A 16,852-nucleotide genomic window follows, 5' to 3' on the forward strand; every position below is an offset into this window, starting at 1 on the left:
ACATCCTTGTGAAAATGATCAGAACACCCTTTGCTGAATATCAGAAAAAATGACAAAGAGTATCCACTGAGCATGTGTGGATGAACGTGCCTGGCCCTGCCCATCATGGCTTACGGTTGCTTTCCCTTCCCAAGCATTTTCTCTCTCCAAAAAACACACCTGTATAGAGTGGGAGGATGGTATGGGGAAACAGAACTATCAACCAAGAGAACAGTAGTTATGTTAAGAGTCTTTTAATCTGCACACGCATCATTACCATAAATGCCTTAAAGCACCAAGAGCTATCCAGATAGTGGCATATACTGCCAGCGGTAAGCCAGACCATGGTCTGTAGCGTGTATTGAAAATGGGAACATTTGAGCAGGAAAGAGGGGTAAGAAAGAAACAAAATGGACAAATATGGCTAGTTACAAGGGGGTTAAAGGAAGGATTGTATGATAGTGGACTCAGGGTGCATGTTTATTCAATGGTAATTGGGTCACGCAAAGGAATATGCAAACAATCAGCTCATGATGGCAAGCACATTTTGATGTAGATCGTTTCTAGAGCAATGCAAGTGTGGTACTAGAGAGATGTGCTCAAGTGTGGACTTGTGCTCAAGTCTCAAGTGTTGACACTTCCTTCAACAGAGAAGGTTATTAAATGTCCTGCTTGATCAATCCTGAGAGTAATCTGGGTGTGACAAATGACAAAGCCAAAGCACAAAAAGTGGAAGTGCCAGGATTTGCAGTGTACATGTAAATGTGGTGAACACAAAAGTGAGGCTGGGCAATGGGAGATGGGATAATCTCAATGCTCCCAAACCAATTTGTCTGCCAGATTAAGTAAGAGACAGTGTCAAACATAGTTGTCCCTAGATGGCTGAGAATGAGTGATCCCTGGTTTGATATGAGTTTACAGTGCAGCGGCAATCACACAGCAAATAAACAATTCTAAAGCTGAACCCTTCTCTAATAGAGTGGAAGGAAAGCACTCTAAGAATGAGACATTACCACATGGCCTCACATCAAGACTGATGATGGGTACACTTCTTTACAACGAAACAGGCAATCTTAGCAGCCAGCCAAACGCAGGGAGACCTAAAACTTCAGGGGGCACCTCTGTGCATCTTCCAAAACCTTGCCGTGGCAACGATACAGAGACAGAGAGAGCTTAGACCCCTAACGGCATTAATGCAAGACGAAAGGTGCATTACCGAACACGCTCTTCCCATGACGGCTCACACTGGGTTCCCTACCACTAAAAAGGGAATCACAAACATTCTCAAACCTGGGCTTCACACAGCCTATGTCCGGCCAAAGGGTATACACCCTAACTTCAGTTTCACGCTATGGTTAATGTTAACAAGTTGGACTTCAGCTGCCGTTCTGTTACCGCAGCTCCATAGTTGAATGCAAAAGTTAAAAACTTGGTTGCAGATTGGGATTCAAACCGACAAAACTCGATGGCGGACAAAACTGACCCGGATCCCCCCCCCCATATGTGATGGATTCGAACCCTCCAACAGAACCCCCACTCCACCAGAAACTAAACTTTGGCTAGCACAATGTGAAGGGCCTTAATGCACCTGAGAAGCGCAAATCCATCCTCCGCGCTTGCAAGACCTTAACAGCTCAGTGGCCTTCATACAAGAAACTCACCTGAAGCCAACAGATTTTACCCATCTCTGCAACAGAAACTTCCCACTTCAATACTCCGCTTCCAATGGCTTGAAGAGGGGGGGCACAGTAATCCTGTTAGCGAAAGAGGCCTCATTCAGGGAGATGGAAATGCTGTACTGCCCGGAAGGACGCTACACAGGAGTGAAAGGTATGTTGTTTGGGCAACTATATACACTGGTCTCCGTCTACGCACCCAACAAGCACCAAGAAGCCTTTTATATAGAACTAGAATCTAAGCTTCTCCCTTTCATTGAAGGCCAAGTGATCATTGGGGCGACTTCAACAGGGTTCCAGACCCCCAATGGAGAAATACCACCCGCCATCCCAGAAGGGACTTTGAATGGGGCTGCTGGACCTATTCAAGACTCTAGGGGTGGTTGACACCTGGAGGGTACTACACCAGGAAGAAAAGGACGTCTCTTTCTTTTTACATGTGCACCAAACCTCCTCCCGCATCGGCCTGCTCCCGACACCCCCCGAACCCCCAATTCCTGTCTTTTGTTGATGAAGCAAGCATACTGCCGAAAACTATCAGACCATGTTTGTTCCAGTCCATCTAACATCCCGTTTCCATAACCCCGAACCCCACAAGACCTCATTGCAGCCTATACGACCCAAGAAAAGACGCCATCGCCAAAGCAATCCAAACCTACTTCCAGGAGAACTCTGCAGAACTCACCTCAACTGCAAACACTTGGAACGCCATGAAGGCTGTGATCAGGGGGGAGCTTATAGCCCACTCATTGGCTTATCGAAAACGCAGGCAAGAGGCATGTACTGGATTAGAGAAAGCAATAATAGAAGCCGAAAGGGAACACAAAAAAAGAAAAGATGGTCTCCCAAGGTCCACTGCTCCCTAAAGGTCGCCCAAAACTGTCTGGAAGCCCATTATGGCAAGGAAACAGCCCGTTCCTCGTCTAAAATCAAGCAGGGGATTTTTCCAATATGGCCACGGTGGGTAGAGGACGTGCTTGAGAGCCTCTATCCACAGGGCCGCAAAGAAGGAGAAAAAAAAGAGGAACATGGGCGATTGAGATAATAAACCCCTGAGAGACAACGGATAAGAGGTGTGCAGAAAGTTATCAGGTGCTTGACAACGCCTCTTGGAGGAATAACGGAACAGACCTAGGTGGATCGGCCTCCAGGCCTCGACCAAGCCGGCGGTGCAGAAGGGAAGGCCAGGTCTTCGCGCAGAGCAAGGGACGAGTGGCCAGCTCTGCAGTAACAGGCAAGGCAAACCAGCATTCATTGCCAAAGGGAAGAGGAAGCACCTTCGGAATTAGACTCCGGGTGAGGAGATCAACCTCGACTCCCCCCCCCCCCGCCCCACACAAGAACAACAAGGAGACAGATTCGTCCCTGGACGGAAAGCGGACGGCGACGAACTTCACAATCCCGCGGAAGAACGAGATATAGCAGAGAGGAGCGCCGCACTTGAGGAAGGGACCGGCTGCAGTACGTGAATGGAGCCACATCAAAGGCGGCACTCAAGCAGAAAGGTAAGGTGAGGAGTGGCCTCCAGCAGGAGAAAGAGCAGAGAGGCGACGGACCGTGAGGGAACACCAAGGTGCAACCCGCGGTCTGGATCAGGCGAGTAGACGCGGCATCAACCGTTGAGCCCTCGAGCGCACAGCCCTGCACCCCCGAAGGAAAAAAAAAGGAAGGTGAACAACAAGACCTCAATATACTCCGACTAACCCAAAGAGACAGTAGTGCTGAGCCCCACAAGAATAGAAAAAACAGCCATCCAGAAGAAACTTAAGGCACGCTGGGGCAGGGGTCAAGACAGTACATGAAAGTCGAAGGTGAGCAGGATACCCCACACAAAGCACGCAACAACAGCGTGGCATAAGGCCACCTGGAGACCCGCAGCTGGAGACATAAGTAATTTACCGGCACAGAGGCCACCCAACATACCGACCACTCTGTGGAAGAGTGAGCTAAAAGAGACAATAGACAAACTGTTAAGCTACAAGCAAGAGACAGGAGTCCAGTGATAAGAAACGGGTGTCGGGGACCCTTAAATTATTGACAAAATCTGGGCAGGGAGCATAGGTGGATGAGAAACAGACAGCGGAAGACGCAGAATCTTGGAAAAGGTCAGGACAGGATTCAGTCACACACCAACGGTGGACAGCACCCACATGTCCAAGACAAGAGGGAAGGCGGTAGCAGCAGCGATTCACCAAACCCACCAATTGAAACAAGCAGCGAGAATAAAACAAATGTGGGGTACGGAATTGTCAGTGAACCCGAGGGCTGGAGGCAAAAAGCAAACTTCACCAAATCAAGAGTCAGGGGCAGCAGGCACAATCACAATGTGCAAAGAAGATATACAAAGCTGGTTTAAGGAGTTCCAGGATCAGATCATGGCTTCCTTTCAAAGAAAATTTGAGATATTAAAAGTAGAAATGACGCAATCAATACAGGAACTAAAAACCGATGTCGCAAAGCTTGAAGAAAGAACGGACACAATAGAAGGAGCTCTACAAAGCTTGGAAGAGGATTCACAGAAGATGGAGGCGACCCTGGAAGATATAGCACGCATGACACAAAATGTGGAGATACAAAGTGAGGACTTGGAAAATCGCTATAGGAGGTCCGATATAAGAATAAAAAATAGATCGGAAAGGGTGAAAGATAAAGAGTTTAAGTCAACAACCCAGCAACTGTTTGTATAAATGTGTGCGGAAGTGACAGATGATGCAGTGCAGATAGACCGGATACACAGAGTGGGCCCACCAAGAGCAGGGGAACTGGGAGCACGACCTCGGGATGTTCGAGTCGCAATAACATCCTATGGTCAGAAGAAAACGTTCCCGTGCAAAGCGGGGATAGCAGGCCAAGTCCGAATCAACAGAGAAGCAGTGCAACTATACCAAGACCTAGCACTAACCACACTCCAAAAGAGAAGGCAGATGGGCCCAGTGGTGAGATTTCTAGCGTCAAAGCAAACCAGGTACAAATGGACATTTCCTACTGTTTACGTGGGAAGGGCATCAGCACAGAATCACAACATGTGAAGAAGGTGAAATGATTCTGAATCTGCAAGGAGGCATGCGGGATGCAGATGAGGAGCAGCGAGGGGGGACAAAACCTGCAGGAAGCCTTGGGAATGAAAAAAAGGTCGCGAGTGGAAGTAGGAAAATAAATAAGAATTGAAGGATCACAAGAGGCCTGAGACTGAATACACAGCCCATATGTTATGTTAAAGGTACTTATATAGCGCACCGTCACTAACGGAATTGGTCCCTAGGCGCTCTGGCAGATCTGTAAACATGAAGGAGCGGATAGGGTTAGTCGGGAGGAGGGGAGTGGGAAAAGTGGTGGGCTGTTGGCAGCTTCAGCTCGGTATACACAGTGCTGGGCTTTGGTGCAACTATCTGATCGGGCGAGATCTTGTGTGCTGTAGGTGCTGCTTATGTGTTATTGATGCGGTGTGGTAAAGTGTGTGCGGATTGCTGGGAGAGAAATGGTTGTGTGGGTTGAGTATGCAGAAAATTGAGGGTTGGATTAGTGGGGTCTGTATCCTGATTCATGTACTTCTGGTTCCGTTTGAGCTGTATCCCTGTGGGTGGGGTTGTTGGTGCTTCCTTATGGGTTGTCTCGCTGTGGTGGTGCTGCGCGGATCCAGCTGTATCATAGTGAGTATTGTATGGAGTGATAGGTGTGTCTGAATCTTTTCTTCGGGTGTTGAACTGGGTTGGTACTATCTATTCTCTTGTTATCTAATGTGATACTGGTCGGTTGAGGCTTTGAATGGTTCAGGGTCGGAGTGCTATTGATGAGGCCTCCTAGTGCATCCGTCTTGGACAGCCTGTGTATTCAGACAAGTAAGAATCGGGAGGTGAACAATAACGGGACCCCACTAATGGGGTAGGAATCGCCAATGTTACAGGAAGCAAGGGCCCCAATGGGGCACGAGGGGTGAAGAATCCTGGAACTCTCGGTGGGGTTTAGCATCATCAAGGGCCCTGAAAACAAAATGGAAATCCTGGCGCTTCATGATGTTTGGAGGGCGGTAAGGAGACAAGCTCAGGGATATTATTCCCAGGTACATTCCTCACTATCAAGGATTGATTATATTTGGGCCTAGTGGGTAAGGTCAAAGACATTGATGTAGGATCTATTTCTCTTTCGGACCATGCCTTGGTCACAGCAACTTTTTTTAATAGGGCATGCTAACAGGGGAATATGGAAGTGGAGGTTCCACTCAGAACTTGTACGAGATATAGTCATAGTAGACTTCATCAGGGGGGAAATAAAGCAATAGGGTGGGCCACACATCAGGTGATTGTTTGGATGCATTTAAAACAGTCTTGAGGGGGGAATAAATAGCCCTTAAAACGGGCAGAGACAAACAAAGGTGCAGGTGGGAAGAGGAGCTGGAGGGGAAATTAAAAGATATCCAAAGGGAAATGTCAAGGTGTCCAACTAAGAAATGGAGACAAGCCTTAAGACATGTTCAGGGCCAATTAAGAATGTTGCGTAACAAACAAACAGGAAAGGCGATCCTTTACCCATAACACTGGTACTATATAAAAGCCAACAAGGCAGATGAGCTCCTGGCATGACAACTGAAAGCGAAGGAGAATAATAGAACAGTCATGAGGCTTCAGGAGGACCTGGGCCGATCAAGACAAAAGAGGAGGACATGGGGGAGATCTTACAGGATTACTATCAAATATTGTACAAATCAGATAGCCCATGCACAGGAAAACGGGAGAAATATTTAGAAAGGAACAAGCTACTTACCGCTAACTGTTGTTCTCCAGCATGGGTCTGGCATGGATTCACATGCTCATGAATATATTCCCTGTCAGGCTGGGAATCCTCAGTAAAGAAAAAATCAGTTTCAGTTTCGTTTCTGAACTGTCTTTCTACTAGTAACCAATCACTGGTCTCTGGGTCATACTGCCCCCAGCCAATGACTGCCCTCCACCTAAGTCCCTCCCCTAGCAGCCATCTTCAGATTTGGTAGCACGGAAAGTGGCAGTAGGACCAAGTGAAGAGCCGCAGAGGGGTAGGAGGGAGGGTTCGCATGTGAATCCATGCCAGACCCATGCTGGAGAACAACAGTTACAGGTAAGTAACTTGTTCCTTCTCCAGCATGGGGTCTGGCATGGATTCACATGCTCATGAATATAAGAATACATAGCAGTACCCACATACACAACCACGGAAGGTGGCAAGGCTCAACATTAAGCATTTCATCAACTCAACATTCAGCAACTCTTACCTCCTCACCAGGCCCACCTTCAGGCGAACAGGTTGCGCAGCACTGTCTGGCCGACCCTGGACTCCTTCCTGGAATCCCGGTCGACGCAGTAGAATCTCGTGAAGGTGTGCGTCGACCTCCACGCAGCAGCCCTGCAGATGTCCAGCAGGGGCACGCCAGACAAGAATGCCATGGGAGCAGCGATCGCTCTGGTCGAGTGGGCTCTCGGATGGCAGGGCAACGGTCAGCTTGCCAACCGGCGACAGTGCATGATGCAGCCGGAGAGCCATCTGGAAATGGAAGCCTTCGAGAGGGCCTACCCTTGGTTCACAGGTCCAAAGTTAAACAGTTGTGATATCTTCCAAAGGCTCGTCGTGCGGTCAACTTCAGCGCTCTAGCTACATCCAGCGAGTGCAAAGTCCTCTCAGCCGGCGACGAAGGTGACGGGAAGAAAACGGGTAACACCAAGGGTTAGTTGAGATGAAAGTCCGATGGCACCTTGGGCATGAAGGAGGGGTGCGTCCTCAGCACCACCCTCGTCTCGTGGAAAGACCGGTATGGAGGCTTACAGGAGAGGGCCTGGATCTCTCCCACTCGTCGGGCGCAGGTGATGGGCACAAGAAACAGCGTCTTCCACTAGAGGAACTTCAGCGGAGGCAAATGCAGAGGCTCGAATGGCGGCCCCATGAGCCTGCTCAGCACCACGTTGAGCTCCCACGCCGGGGCTGGAGCCTTCACCGGCGGGAATGATCGGAACAATCCTTTCATAAACTCCTTCACCAGACGATGGGACCACAGAGATGATTGTCCTGGAGTTCTGGTGTAGCGGGAGATGGCCGCTAGATGTATCTTAATGGAGGCGTGGGCTAGCCCCGCCTTGGCCAGCGACAGTAGGTACGGCAGCACCCGGGGGGGGGGGGAGGCGTAATCCGCAGAGGATTAATCTTCTGTGCACGGCACCAGACAGAGAACCTCTTCCACTTATGTCCATAGCACTTGAGAGTCGAGGACGCTCTGGCCTTTGCAAGCACCTCCTTGCAGTCCGCCGGGATATCGTACCCTCCAAACTCTAGTGCTGCAGGAGCCAGGCCTGCAAGTTCAGCGACCCCGGGTCATGGTGGAGGATGGCGCCTCCTTCTCTGGCGAGGAGATCCGCGTCACTCGGCAGTTTGACTGGGGGGGTGGGGAGAGACGCTGACATGTCCAGAAGGTCCAGGAACCAGATCTGTCTCGGCCACGCCGGTGCGACGAGGATCATCCTGGACCGGGACGGTCTGAGTTGGTTGATGAGTCACAGCAGCAACGGCGGGAACGCATACAGGAACAGGCCGTCCCATGGGAATGAGAAGGCATCGCCCATGCTCCCCGGCTGGGGAAACCTGCTGGCGAACCTCTGACACTTGGTGTTCGTCGCCGTCGCGAATAGATCGGTCTGGGGATTGCCCCATCGTTGGAACAGCAGATCCACTTGATCCTGTCGTAGTTCCCACTCGTGGCACGAGCGCAGCTCCCTGCTGAGTGAGTCGGCAGTGGTTTTCTTTATTCCTGCCAGGTGGAAGAGTACCAGAAACATCCCTTGGGCGACGGCCCAGTGCCACAGATCCTGCGCCCTCTTTGATGGGGCTGGGGATCTGCTACCTCCCCGCTTCCAGATGTAGAACATCGTGGTGGTGTTGTCGGTGAAGATCCTAAACACCTTGCCCTTGAGGGACAGAAGGAACGACTTGATGGCCCAGAACACGGCCCGGAGTTCCAGTACGTTGATATGGATTGACCTCTCCTCCGGGAGCCAAAGGCCTCTTGCATGGAGATCTCCTGTGTGCGCTCCCCATCCCTCCAGGGAGGCGTCCGTCGTCACCGTCTCCTGATGTGTCAGGGTCTGCAAGTCCATACCCGCCGCCAGATGCGTGCGGTGCCCCACCACCGGATCGCTTGGCAGAAGGTCTCGTTGAGCGAGATCCTGTCTTCGAAGCTGCCCGCCGTTTGCATCCAACGGGCATCGAGGAACTCTCGCAGTGGGCGCATCCGCATTCTGCACAGGCGCACTAGGAAGATGCACGAGGACATCATGCCGAGAAGGGACTTGATGGACCTCACCCTGGCCACATCCATGGTCAACAGCCGCTGCACCTTTCCCATGATGGCCTTTTTCCTTTCCTCCGACGGTGAGGTCAGTCGCGCTACTGTGTCGAGCTTGGCTCCCAGAAACAGTGCGACCTGCGACGGAACCAGGTGGGATTTGGCGAAGTTGATGGAGAATCCCAGATCCGTGAGCAGCTCGACGGTCTTCGCTGTGTGCCCGACGGCGAAATCTCTTGTCTTTGCTCGGATGAGCCAATCGTCCAGGTAGGGGTAGACGTGGATCCCCTGCAGGTGCAGCTGTGCCGCCACTGGTGCAAGGCACTTGGTGAATACCCTGGGCGCCGACTTCAGTCCGAAGGGAAGGGCCTTGAATTGGTAGTGCCGTCCTTGGACTACGAATCTGAGAAACTTTCGGTGTCCTTTTAGAATGGGGATGTGAAAGTAGGCATCCTCCAAGTCCAGCGACGATATGAAGTCGCCTTCCTCCAGCTGTCCCAGCACGACTGGAGGGTGACCATCCAGAACTTCTGGGCCTTTATGTACTTGTTTAAAAGACAAAGGTCCAGGATGGGTCGCCAACCACCGGTCTTCTTTCTGACAAGGAAGTATCGAGAGTATACTCTGGAGCCCCAGAGCCTCTTTGGGACGAGCTTGATGGCTCCTTTCTTCAGCATCGTCCTTACTTACCGCAGCAGTTGTGGGACGTGGTTTTCCTTCCTGGCCACAGGTGGAATGCGGGGCACTTCTTTAAAAACTCGAGTGTGCCCGCTGGCCAGGGCATCCAGCACCCATCGGCCAGTGGAGATGGACTCCGACACGCTGACTAACTTCGCCACCCGGCCTCCCACCGGGGTGCTCAGGTGGGGGCCCGACTCTACGGACGGTTCAGTCCTGCTTGGCAGCGGCCTTGCCGCATTGGCCTCCTTGGCGACGATGACGAGGTCCTTCTGACTTTCCGCGTCCTCTGTAGGCCTCCTGTGACGAGGAGCGGGCCGCCTGGTACGTCGAGGAGCCGCTGCCGAATCCTTTGGAGGCACCTTGCTTGCCTTCGGCGTTCCAAAAAGGCGGCTGTCGTTGCTGCAAAACCCCCCAAGGCCCAGACTGTCTCTGTGTCGGCCTTGATGGCCTGCATCGATTCGTCCACTGCCCTGCCAAAGAGGTTATTCCCGTCGAAGGGCATGTCCAAAACTCTGGTTTGCACGTCCTGGCGGAAATCTGTCGCCTTGAGCCAACCACGCCGTCGAAGACAAACACTGTTGCCCAACTGACGGAAACCAGTGTCAGCAATGTCCGTGTTCAATGTTATGGCGTGGTCCGACGCCACCTCGCATTCCTGTAGGATCTCCAGGGGCTCCGCCCTCTTGTCGTCCGGGAGGAAGTCCAGCAGCGGAGCTATCTTAAATCAAAGCTCCCTGTCGTAGCGGGCCACAATCGCTAGGGCGTTGACCATTTTAATCATCGTCGCCGCCGACGAGATGACCAGTCGCCCCATGGCGTCCAGTTTCTTCCCCTCGCTGTCCGGGGGGAGGTTGAAGTCGAAGCCGTAGCCCCCGCCGCCTTCTTCTTGGCCGCCGCCGAGACGACCGAATCCGGGGTCAGCTGCACCCTAAAGGCACAGAGAGGTGGAATCCGGGACCCGGTACTTCTTCTCATACCGGTCTCTCTTGGCAGGGGTGGTGGACGGGTTCTTCAGGAGCAACAGCCCCTCGTCCCTGATGTCATCAAGTAACGGGATGGAGAGGACGGTCTTCCTTTTGGCCTCACGCCGTTGATAGAGGAAACCTTCCTTCTTCTGTTCTTCGGGGCAGAGCTCGAAGAGCTTGGATGCCCTGGCAATCATGGCGTGAAAAGAGCCGATTTCGTCGTGCGGGGAGGCCTGAGGGGGTGGTGATGGAAGGCCCATCCCGTCGCCACTAGGCCAAATGTACAAAGCAAACTACCCGGACTTATTAGAGAGACTTAAATCAGACATAGGGAAATTGAACCCTTTTAACATATCGTGGTGGGAAAGCATAATGGCAGTTAAAATGGTGGTGCTACCAAAACTACTATACCACTTTCAAGCCTTACCAGTCAGAATCCAGAAGGCATTCCTTAAATCAGTGAATAAAGCAGTAAAAGTGTATATATGGAAACACAAGACCCCAAGAATAGCGATGCAGACAATGACGGCACCAAGGTATCAAGGAGGATTAGCACTCCCCCCACTTCCACAGATATTATGAAGCGGCACAATTGAGGGTGGTGAAGGAATGGTGCACAGAAACGCCACAACGCATATGGGTAGGACCGGATAGGGCGATAGAGGCATCCCCACTACCGGGACTACTATGGCTGAAGGGTCAACATAGGCATCAGAATGTTAGGATTTGTGAAGTGAAGGGGGTGGGAATAGAGATATGGGATGCAGCAATTAAACGTGGGGCGTTGTCACCATACCCCTCCCCATTCCTACCAATACTCGTGAATCCCGAATTTCAGCCAGGGATGGAGAAAAACTCATATGGGAAGTGGGTAAAGGCTGGGTGTCGGACAATAAAAGATATGTACCACGGGGGGAAATTGATGACACTACAAGAATGTACCCAAACACTGGGGCAGATAGCTTTAAATACACACAACTTCAGCATTGGTTGGCTGCCCCCCACATGAAACAAGCGACCAATAGACAATTGACACCTTTTGAGACATATTTGACAACAAACATGGGTTTAGCAAAACTAGTCTCGAGCATATATAGGTTCTTGAATACGCAGTGGGAGGAAATCAGATGGAATTACATGGGGAAATGGGAAAAACTCTAGGGGCAACAATAATAAAAAAGCTGTGGGAATATACGTGGTGGATAATTACAAAACGTACACGCTCGATACAAGTGAGGGAGATAGGGCAGAAAATCCTTCAATGGCACTACACACCAGAGAGGTTACACTCCATGGTCCCGACAACCTCAGATAGATGTTGGAGAGGGTGCACAGGGAAGGGAGATTGGAAGCGCATCTGGTGGAGTTGACCAGTAACAACATTTCTGAAAGGAAGTGAAAAAACAGGTAGGGGAAAATGGGGGGATATGGGAGCCAGGCCCGGAAAATCTTATACAGGCACAAAAAAGGCGCTTTATGATCCTTGTAATTGAAGCATGGCTGTCGATTGTCCAATTATGGAAGAAAAACTCAGCACTCGCGGTATATGACTGGCTGCAAAAAGTCTGGAACTTCGTTTCCCTTGAATGGGTATCATATCATCTACAGGGGGCCCAGGAAAGGTTCAAAGACGAATGGGACCAGGTGATTTGTTACCTACAGAATGACTATATGCAACAAGGGTGCCCTCACAGTATTCAAACAGTGAATATTATAGACTCGTAAGAAACTACGGATGGAAAGGATTCTGCACAAGGAGAGGGTTGGGGGGAATGTTATATGACTAAATGTACCTTATGTTTAAGAAAATTAATAAAGAGAAGTTACTCACTATGCCAAAAACAACAAGACAAACATTCCTGGTTGCTAACCTAGCCACAATAAAGCGGCGAAATACCATAATGGGCTTACGAGACCCACAGGACATGGTGCAATATACAGAGGAAGCTACAGCTGGCTATGGCCCGCCTCACAGAGACAATGACAGTATCCCCCGTAGCATACAAGAATAGTGAAGGCAACTCTACCGCATCCCACAAAGCTAGACATCAAGGCCCTAGATGTCCCGATTACAATCGAAGTGTATGTAGTGATCAAATCTCTAAAAACAAGGACCCCGAGTCCTAATGGGTTCACAACTAGATTTTACAGGCTCTTTCGTCCCAAACTCTTGACCCACCTCACGGCTCTCGTTAATTCCTTTTGTCTATCGGGCTCTACTACCCCATCAATGCAAGAATCCTTAACCATTCTCCTTTTAAAGCCAGGCAAAGATCCCAGGGATTGTACTTCATATAGGCCCATCTCCATACTTAATATAGATGCCAATATGTACACCAAAGTCCTGGCTAATTGCCTAGCGTCAGTCCTACCCAAAATAATCAACTCAGACCAAACTGGCTTAATATTGGGCAGATCAACCTCTGGTGGAGGTGGCATCCTCAGATCACCATAAGATGGCGCTACTAGCCTTATACGCATCCAAAGCCTTAGATAAAGTAGACTCTCTTTCTTGCGATTAACCCGTGAAGCCTTCCAGTTCAGCCCTCTTTTACACAAAATGGTCTTGGCCAATTACTGCTCCCATAGAACCTCCTTGCAGGTTAATCATAGATTAACGGCGCCCATATCTCTGAACTGCGGAACTAGACAGGGTTGCCCTCTTTCCCCTCTGTTATTCGCCTTAGCAATGGAACCGCTAGCTCAACGGGTTCGGAAAAACACTTCCATTAAGGGACTACAAATAGGCACTACAAAGAACTCACTCACTCTCTGCACGGACGATGTCCTGCTCACCTTAACGAATATCCAGCCCTCGCTGGAACCATCCCTTCAGGAACTACAAACATTTGGTAGGGTTCATTATTAACTATGGGAAAGCCTCACCGTTGGGGGTGGGACTGACTTCAGACGAACAGAGACCCTCAAGCCCCTCTGCCCCATTCAATGGAATCAGGAAGCTATAGACTACCTGGGGGTTCACATCCATGCTCGACCAGGAGAAATATACTCAGCTAACTTACCCCCTCTTCAAAGAACTGGAAAAAGACCTAGATCGGTGGGCTTCTCAAGGGATTTCACTCCAGGGGCGGATCACAGCCTGCAAGATGGACCTTCTCCATCAATTCCTCTATTGTTGCTCCACTCTGCCCATTCTTATCATTCTACCCACCCTTCTCGGCTTACAACTGTTAGGCAGAATCCTGTGCAGTGCCCTTAGGGACCACTACACACAAGACTACAGGTGGCAATACAAGTTTTCCCTTTGGTACAAGCCTGTACCGCTATGTCAGAGTGGTAGCAGTGGCGTAGCAGCCAGGCTTATCTCAAGAGTATATGAGCAGTAGCAGAGATTACACAAAGGGACCACAATTACTGTGACTCAAGCAAACACTGACTCAAGGTTTCAGGTAGAAAAATATAAGTACATTTATTTTTGAACCATCTGTTATAAACACAACACTTCTATTAAACTTAAACAAAAACCACAAGTTAAATATACTACAACTAACCAATTCACTTTGTACAGTGTGTCTCGAGGTAAGTACCCTGTGTTTGAATGAACCGGTGTTACGAACAAAACACGTTACCGTGAATACGATTACAATCACATGCTACCGGGGCAAAAACACACTTAGCACGAGATACCCAGAGGGAGATGGAGGCAAAAATCACAGGCAATATTTTGGTTAGGCAAACAGAATCGAGAAACACTTCGAGACAGGAGTTCAAAAGTCAAAAGGCCGGAGCCAGGGTCGAGGGACACCGGAGGCCTGTTGACGAAGATCACACAGTCAGACAGTTCACGATTCAACATAGCCAAAAGTACTTCGATATTGTCAATGTTCGGAAGCAAAAGTTATAAGAAGGAGGGAAGACAAGGGCAAGTGTTGGAGATGAAGAAAAGGGATTCACCCAATTTCCTGAAGCAGAACACAGTACCTTATTCCAATGGTGCAGCTGGTGCCCTGGCAGTTGTTCCTGTTGGTTTCCCGCAGACCCACGATTCCTGGAGCTTCGTTGTGAAAGCGGACATCTGAAGGGGGTCTGCACCACACAGGGATGAAGCCGGCAGCAGCGACAACGAATAAAAGGTGCACTCCTTAAAAACAGGAGAGTCTCTTCAAATGGCTATCCGGAACAACTACAGCAGTGTGCAGCGATTTCGACCAAGGAAGAGGATCCTCTGGCTGTGGCAGACGAGCTGGTTATTCCCACCAGGCTCAAGGGAAGAAGACTCCGGACTGGATCTTCGCTTAGTCGTTGAAGGCTGCAGCAGGGCTTCACCGGGAAGGGGTAGTTGCAGCAGCAGTCGTTCCCTCCGCTTCTCTAAGCTTCTCTTCGGTTCCTTGTAGTTCCAGTGGCGACTCTGATTTCTAGACCAAGAGACCTGACTTATGTGCAAATCCCCCATTCACAAAGCCTGGCTGTCAATCACCCATCAGGGGGGTTGTCCAGCCTGGACAACCACCTCAGCCAATCATGGTAAAGTGTGACTTGGGTTTCCTAGGATACCCTGTGCAGGGGGTGACTACACCCCTCCCTCACATTCAGCCCACCTAGACACCCAGGCGCCAGGAGGAGGGCTTCTGAGCAGAAGCCCGCCAAAAGACGTTGAACAAAGAAGGCAAACTTAGTTTGCAGCGCAAAGTAAAACACAAGAAGGACTAAAAGAAATGGCGAGTAAACCCATCCAGAGCCAAAAGAAAGACGATTTGGTCAAGCAGGTTTATGTTCGAGGCGAATATAATAGCCAAGAAAAATACCACGTTTATCTAATATAATTACGGTAGAAAAGTTAGGGCAGATACCACTGCCACCAGCCAAGTCTAAATGTTAAAAGAGCGAAACAATGCTCTAGGAGGTACAGATAAAAAGGGATACGAATTAACCCTTTCCAGTACTCCATGGAAGATGGGTGTACTGGATCTGTGGTAGATTGACTAAGTACAGTTAATGGTAACTTTACCATTTTCTGGGGGACTGTAGCCAGCCTCATAAAATGAGTCGGGGGAAGTCTCAAAGACAACCCCGTGCCACGGCACTGAAGGTGCTGTGTGACACACACAAAAAGAGGGCTACTGAAGTGGTGTACTTCAGAGTCCACAATCCCAAAAACAGAGAAATACACATGTCAAAACACAGGTAAGAGTGAGGGAAAAGCTCACACGCTTACCAAGTGGAAAAAAATAAACTCCAGAAGTCCAGTAAAGTTGCTGGGGGACTCACTAGGTGAGGGAAATTAGCCATAAATGAGAATTCTCCCTAACAACAGAAAATGCTTTGCTTCATATGGAAAGGGGAAAAAGCTAGGATTCCTAAAAAAAGTGATGGATAGTGCTTGTCTGTGGGGTTCTAGGGGTCGCAAATCTACATAAATTTCATGTAGCCTCACAATTGGCACGTTTCCAAGCATGGCTCCCCTCAACAGTTCCTCCAAAATGGGTGGAGATCGAACAATCATACAGTTTCCCCTCAGCTCCCTCCACTATGTGTCTCCACCTACATGTGATCCTGTCCGCACATGCTTTCCTCTACCAAATGCATGGTGAAAATGTGGGTTTGGGCAGCGAAATCCAAAGGTATCCCAAGCAGACTGGGCCAGAATACCCTGATCTTTCAATATTCCGTCCTTCAACCCTGGAGTCGACACCACAAACCTCAGGAACTGGGCGAGGGGGGGGGGGGCTGAGAACCATAGCACAATTAGTTGAAAATGGCCAACCACATACATTTGAGAGCTGCAAAGAGACGTTTCAACTGACCGAGCCAGACAGATTCTCCTACGCCCAGCTCTGTCACTGGTATACTCACCCACTAATTCGACTGAGAGCTACAAGGAACCTCAGCCCTATCAGGCTCACCTTACAAGAGGACCTAACTGGAGGCAATACCTCTAAACTGTATAAATTACTAGAAGAGGACATGCTGACCCTCCATCCTACATATATGTCACAATGGGAAACAGACCTGGGTCACCCGATCGAGGATCACTCGTGGGTTGATATCTGGACGAGATGCTACGCCTCCTCCATGTGTGTCACGAACATAGAATGTGCCTTGAAACTCCTTTTCCGCTGGTACTATCCCCCAGTATGGCTCCACCATATTCAGAACTCGCTGGACCCACATTGTTGGCGAAAATGTGGGATACAAGGCACCTACATGCACATGTTGTGGGATTGCCAGACTGTCCAGTCCTTTTGGGACAGGGTCCTCACGACAATTGAAGCCATCAACCAGGTCAA

General features: G+C 49.9%; 1 protein-coding gene across 2 annotated transcripts in view; it reads right to left on the reverse strand.

Annotated features, from left to right (window-relative positions):
* TOPBP1 (DNA topoisomerase II binding protein 1) overlaps positions 1 to 16,852 on the reverse strand; it is a 1,370,800-nt gene that overhangs the window by 878,950 nt on the left and 474,998 nt on the right. The window lies entirely within an intron of this gene.

Source organism: Ambystoma mexicanum, chromosome 2q (genome assembly GCF_040938575.1).
Source record: "Ambystoma mexicanum isolate Mex_15411 chromosome 2q, UKY_AmexF1_1, whole genome shotgun sequence".
In the NCBI taxonomy this organism is placed as follows: domain Eukaryota; kingdom Metazoa; phylum Chordata; class Amphibia; order Caudata; family Ambystomatidae; genus Ambystoma; species Ambystoma mexicanum.